This window comes from Thalassophryne amazonica, chromosome 5, assembly GCF_902500255.1.
Source record: "Thalassophryne amazonica chromosome 5, fThaAma1.1, whole genome shotgun sequence".
NCBI classification, from domain to species: domain Eukaryota; kingdom Metazoa; phylum Chordata; class Actinopteri; order Batrachoidiformes; family Batrachoididae; genus Thalassophryne; species Thalassophryne amazonica.
Genome location: NC_047107.1, coordinates 43,578,678 through 43,584,380, shown reverse-complemented (window position 1 = coordinate 43,584,380; position 5,703 = coordinate 43,578,678).

Below are 5,703 nucleotides of genomic sequence, written 5' to 3'. Positions count from 1 at the left end.
CTCAGGCTAACTGGATATATAGTGAAAAGGTATGGGACAAGCTAAAATGAAGCAATTCTATACGTAATACAAAGGCACGGGGCAAGCAAAAAAAACAACAACAAAAAAACACTCTCAGTAAATCGTTTCTTTTCACCACTGAACAGCTAAAGTGTCATGTAGCATGGTAGCATGGGTCCAAGTCAAATCAAGTCAAGGCTGGGAGCATGTTGATGGTTACTGGCGCTCCAAGACACCACAGAACCGCCTTGGGTCCTGGATGGTAACCACCCAGGCAGACAGCCGATCTTATATTGGAAATAGTTCCTACAGTCGTAAACATGTGGAGGTTAACCTCACAAATAGTACAGCAGGTAACTAAAATAATCTTTCAAATGGCAGTAAATGCACAAAAATTTGTAAAATAATAATAATAATAATAAATCCATGAACCAGTTTCCCATTGCCAAGTTTTGACCCAAACTGACTTCTCATTCCAATACTGAGTAATCAGATTGTCCCAGAACAGCAGTGTGAACAATCACCACTCAGTCATAACAGTGGCAGCTGCTGGTGATATTGTGCAGGTGAGGTGAGCTCCTCTTCACATCTTTGTCCAATCAGCTGGCTCCAGAAGAAAATACTATTAGCAGCCATGCTAATTTCAATCAAATATAAATAATTGTCTTTACCAAACAGCAAAAGTGTTGCAGATTGCCACCATCAACTGACAAAATGAACACCTGTTCCTGTTTGTTGCTGTCACAGATATTTTGCCAACCAGGCAGCACACACCAAAAACAGAATGTAAACAATAACAGCAACTGATCTTATAATTCACATTGCAGTAACATCCGAGATTACAAATTGCAGAAAACAATCCCTTTCTTATAGCCAGTACTCTACAGCACTACAAATTATTATCCAGAATGATGTCATGCCAAAAATCTCCGTATCTCACTCACTCACTCACTTCTTCATTCTGTATATTAGCACATAGTATTAAAAAAAACCAAATATTGCAAAAGTGATGGAATGAATAGGCTAAATGATCAGAATACTGCAATGTCAGAAAAATCTGTTCAAGTTCTGTGGGCTGCAGCTAAGGATGCAAAACAAAATGTGCAACAACTACCAATAGATGTTGCACTGATTTATCACAAACCATTTTGCAAAATACTGAGTGAAATATAATGTCCTGATAAAACAATTTGGCATCCACAACAAAAATAATTGGTCATTACGAACAGAGACACTGTGATGTGTGAGTCAACCCGTAACCTGCAAGAACCTACATGTTGGGCAGCAGAGTTCCCACTGAATCATTAAGAATTTACAGATGTACAGTTGTGGTCGGGCTTTTACATACACTCATCACGGGTATGAATGTCATAATAATTTTTGGCCTTTAATGATTTCTTTGAACGTTTCTTTTTCCATAGTGGAATGATTGTACAGCACACAGCACTTAAAAAACAATAATTAAGTCCACAAGTTTGAATTTATTTTAGATCATCTCTAATACATACAGTGTCAAAATTAATAATACTGGCCTCTGTGCTAACTGAGTCAGCTCAACAGCTCAGCAGGTCAAGGAGTCCTGTCATGACACCTGTCACTCACGACACAATTAAGTTGAATGGAAGCTGGTAGAGCAGGGTTGGTCTGCCCAAATACTGAGACAGACGCCTGTGTCTCTTTACACTATGAAGATGAATGGAAATGGATGCCTTTGACAATATGAGCTGACAAAAACAAGCCCACTTCACCTTTAAAATACCTGACTGTCCCAATATTGTGCATCAGAGTATGTGTAAAGCCATTTATCTACAAGAGATTCTCATTAAACAAGGGGCCTGAGTGAACATTTTTGCTTTTGATATAAGGTCCCAACCTCAGACACCACAGCAAAGTGGCACATGTGGACAACAGCTTCCATAAGGAGTCTATTCTTATGCTCCAAAACGTAGCAGAGCAAAGTCGACACAAAACAAACATCTGTTGTGGACAAGCCTGTGTTTTCAGTGTGGTCTGCAAGCCGCTTAAACGAGAGCCATGGACGATTTCCCAAGAGGCTTGCGAGGACAAACACCTCCTCTTTTATTAAGGACAAGCATTTCTTGGAGCGAACTGTGTGCTGGGCATTTGCTGAAAACATGAGGTTGTCAGGAACCGATGTCACATGCAATTGGTGTGGGACTTCCGGCATTTATGGCCAAGAAGTCAACCACAGAGACATTCTGTGGGAAAAAGGCAAACAACTGTGCAGACATACAAACATGCAGACTTATGTATAGTGTGCAAGCACACACAAATATACACACACAAATATAGAAATAACCAAAAATCAAAATACTGTTCGTCAGTTATGAAAATGAACTACATACACTCAACAAAAATATAAACGCAACACTTTTGGTTTTGCTCCCATTTTGTATGAGATGAACTCAAAGATCTAAAACCTTTTCCACATATACAATATCACCATTTCTCTCAAATATTGTTCACAAACCAGTCTAAACCTGTGATAGTGAGCACTTCTCCTTTGCTGAGATAATCCATCCCACCTCACAGGTGTGCCATATCAAGATGCTGATTAGACACCATGATTAGTGCACAAGTGTGCCTTAGACTGCCCACAATAAAAGGCCACTCTGAAAGATGCAGTTTTATCACACAGCACAATGCCACAGATGTCGCAAGATTTGAGGGAGCGTGCAATTGGCATGCTGACAGCAGGAATGTCAACCAGAGCTGTTGCTCGTGTATTGAATGTTCATTTCTCTACCATAAGCTGTCTCCAAAGGCGTTTCAGAGAATTTGGCAGTACATCCAACCAGCCTCACAACCGCAGACCACGTGTAACCACACCAGCCCAGGACCTCCACATCCAGCATGTTCACCTCCAAGATCGTCTGAGACCAGCCACTCGGACAGCTGCTGAAACAATCGGTTTGCATAACCAAAGAATGTCTGCACAAACTGTCAGAAACTGTCTCAGGGAAGCTCATTTGCATGCTCGTCGTCCTCATCGGGGTCTCGACCTGACTCCAGTTCGTCGTCGTAACCGATTGAGTGGGCAAATGCTCACATTCGCTGCCATTTGGCACGTTGGCGAGGTGCTCTCTTCACGGATGATGCGAAGGAGATGTGTTGCATTGCATGAGGCAAATGGTGGTCACACCAGATACTGACTGGTATCCCCCCCAATAAAACAAAACTGCACCTTTCAGAGTGGCCTTTTATTGTGGGCAGTCTAAGGCACACCTGTGCACTAATCTGGTGTCTAATCAGCATCTTGGTATGGCACACCTGTGAGGTGGGATGGATTATCTCAGCAAAGGAGAAGTGCTCACTATCACAGATTTAGACTGGTTTGTGAACAATATTTGAGGGAAATGGTGATATTGTGTATGTGGAAAAAGGTTTAGATCTTTGAGCTCATCTCATACAAAATGGGAGCAAAACCAAAAGTGTTGCGTTTATATTTTTGTTGAGTATATGAAGTATGTTGCTGACTGGTTACTTAATCAGATAAAAGCTGTTGCAAGTGCTAAAAATTTAGGGAACCGAGAAAGTCTTTGTCTGAACTGCATGATGCACCAGGATAACAGACCGACATTTTTAAATTGACTTCAGTACTCTTCATAACACATGGTCAACTGATCTGCTGCTCAAAAAAACAGTAATGTAAAAAAGAAAAATCATACACACATGCACACACACACACACACACACACACCAATATCACAAAAGCACAAATCTATATTTTGCAGTGGATGAATGAAGGTGTGGATAGGGGTGAGCGTTTTAGGGAGTTCCTCTCAGTTATGCTGCCCCCCCACTCCCTATAATTGGGCACTGTAGTCTGTTTGAGGGCGGTCAGTAAAGTGTTAAAATACTATGCATTTGACGCAGTAACCCCTACATCCGGGGACAGCCCTCATATGTCCCCATCAGAAACATGGCACTTTCTCTGAGTTTTTGGGCAAATTACACAGCAAACAAAGTGAAAATGCAAAGAAAAAGTGACGATGTGGTGGAAAGTGGACACACGTTGCGGTTTGTTTGTTTTGTTTGTTGTTGAGTCGGTTGTGCAGGCGAGAGAATGCAGTTACTCTGTAAAGGTGTGTAGGCTAACGCTTACCGACAAAACCTTTCCCATTTGCCTTGTCTTTCCTTCTCCAATGGGAACTGGAAAAAAAACTGCACTTTTCGCAACTGCTTCTGTGATTGCAGCCAACAACAAAAGAGTACACCATCTTTTTTGTGAAGTGATGCTGTGGTAGTATTGCACAATGGCAGGCTGTCCCCGAAAGTGGTCAAATCCTGTGATATCATGCAGGGGTTCATACGAGACTGCGAGACTGTAATAATATGGTAAAAAAGTGCATAATCAACTCAACTCAACTTTCAACTTTTTTTTTTATATAGCGCCAAATCACAACAAACAGTTGCCCCAAGGTGCTCTATATTGTAAGGCAAGGCCATACAATAATTATGAAAAACCCCAACGGTCAAAACGACCCCCTATGAGCAAGCACTTGGCTACAGTGGGAAGGAAAAACTCCCTTTTAACAGGAAGAAACCTCCAGCAGAACCAGGCTCAGGGAGGGGCAGTCTTCTGCTGAGACTGGTTGGGGCTGAGGGAAAGAATCAGGAATGAAGATGATAGTGACATTTGATGTGCCAGAGAAATCACTAAAGCAACCTTGTTTAACCTACATAATATTCAACAGACGTGTCTACGTGACGTCCCGCGAGAGCATCAGCTGATGATCTGAACTAGCATCTGCTGATTTTTTGGGCAAATTCACGATGAAATATTAATATAGTTGGAACGTGTAGCTGAGTGTGGTGCCAAAAGTTTTGGTTGGTACTGTAAATTAGTGGTGACCACTGCCTCAAGTTGTTTTGAAACTTTTATAACACCTGTTTTGAACTTTGTTCTGGACCTCGACTGAAAAGGAAGACATCACAACACAAGCTGAAATACACAGCAACAGGAAATTTAAAAGCAGAACTAATTATTGAATACAAAAAATGCCAAAATATTTTGTTGGTACTGCAAATTAGCAATGACTGAATGGAACACTGCATTGAAATGTTTGAAACCTTTTTTTTTTTTTTTTGACTGGCAGATTGAAATTGATGTCAGGTGCATACGGCCACCTACTGTACGGGATTATCCAGAGGGACTTTGTACTTTATAACTGATGTCAAACAAAACCAAATAAATTAATTCTTCTTGTTAACCCTAAGTGTTTAAGGAACCTGTGGCATTCCCTACCTTGTTCTCCCAGGATATATTTTATTCTAAGTTATGGTCAGCTCTTCCATGTATACTGTTCCTCTTTAATCCAAGGTTTGGTAATCATGCATGGTCTTTTTTCCAGCCCACAAGTATTGGCTTTTCCACGAAGCCTGATATCCTGATAAATGGAACACACTCTGTAGTCTCTCTCTCCTCCTCTTTTTTAAGAGAACCACCATCCCAGTTTTGTTTGTCCATGGGTACTGTTTCCAGACCTCATGTGAAATTGAAGAGATATGTTAATCAGGACAACCCAACACACCCAGAACCTTTAGCATCTCAGGGCAAATCTAATCCATTCCTAATACTTTACCACTCAGAGCCCCAAGTCATGAAGCCCTGCCACTCCAAGGTGGGTGAGTCATTAAAATTAGACTTCCTTAATTTGCTTGTTCAACAGCCTGACAAAA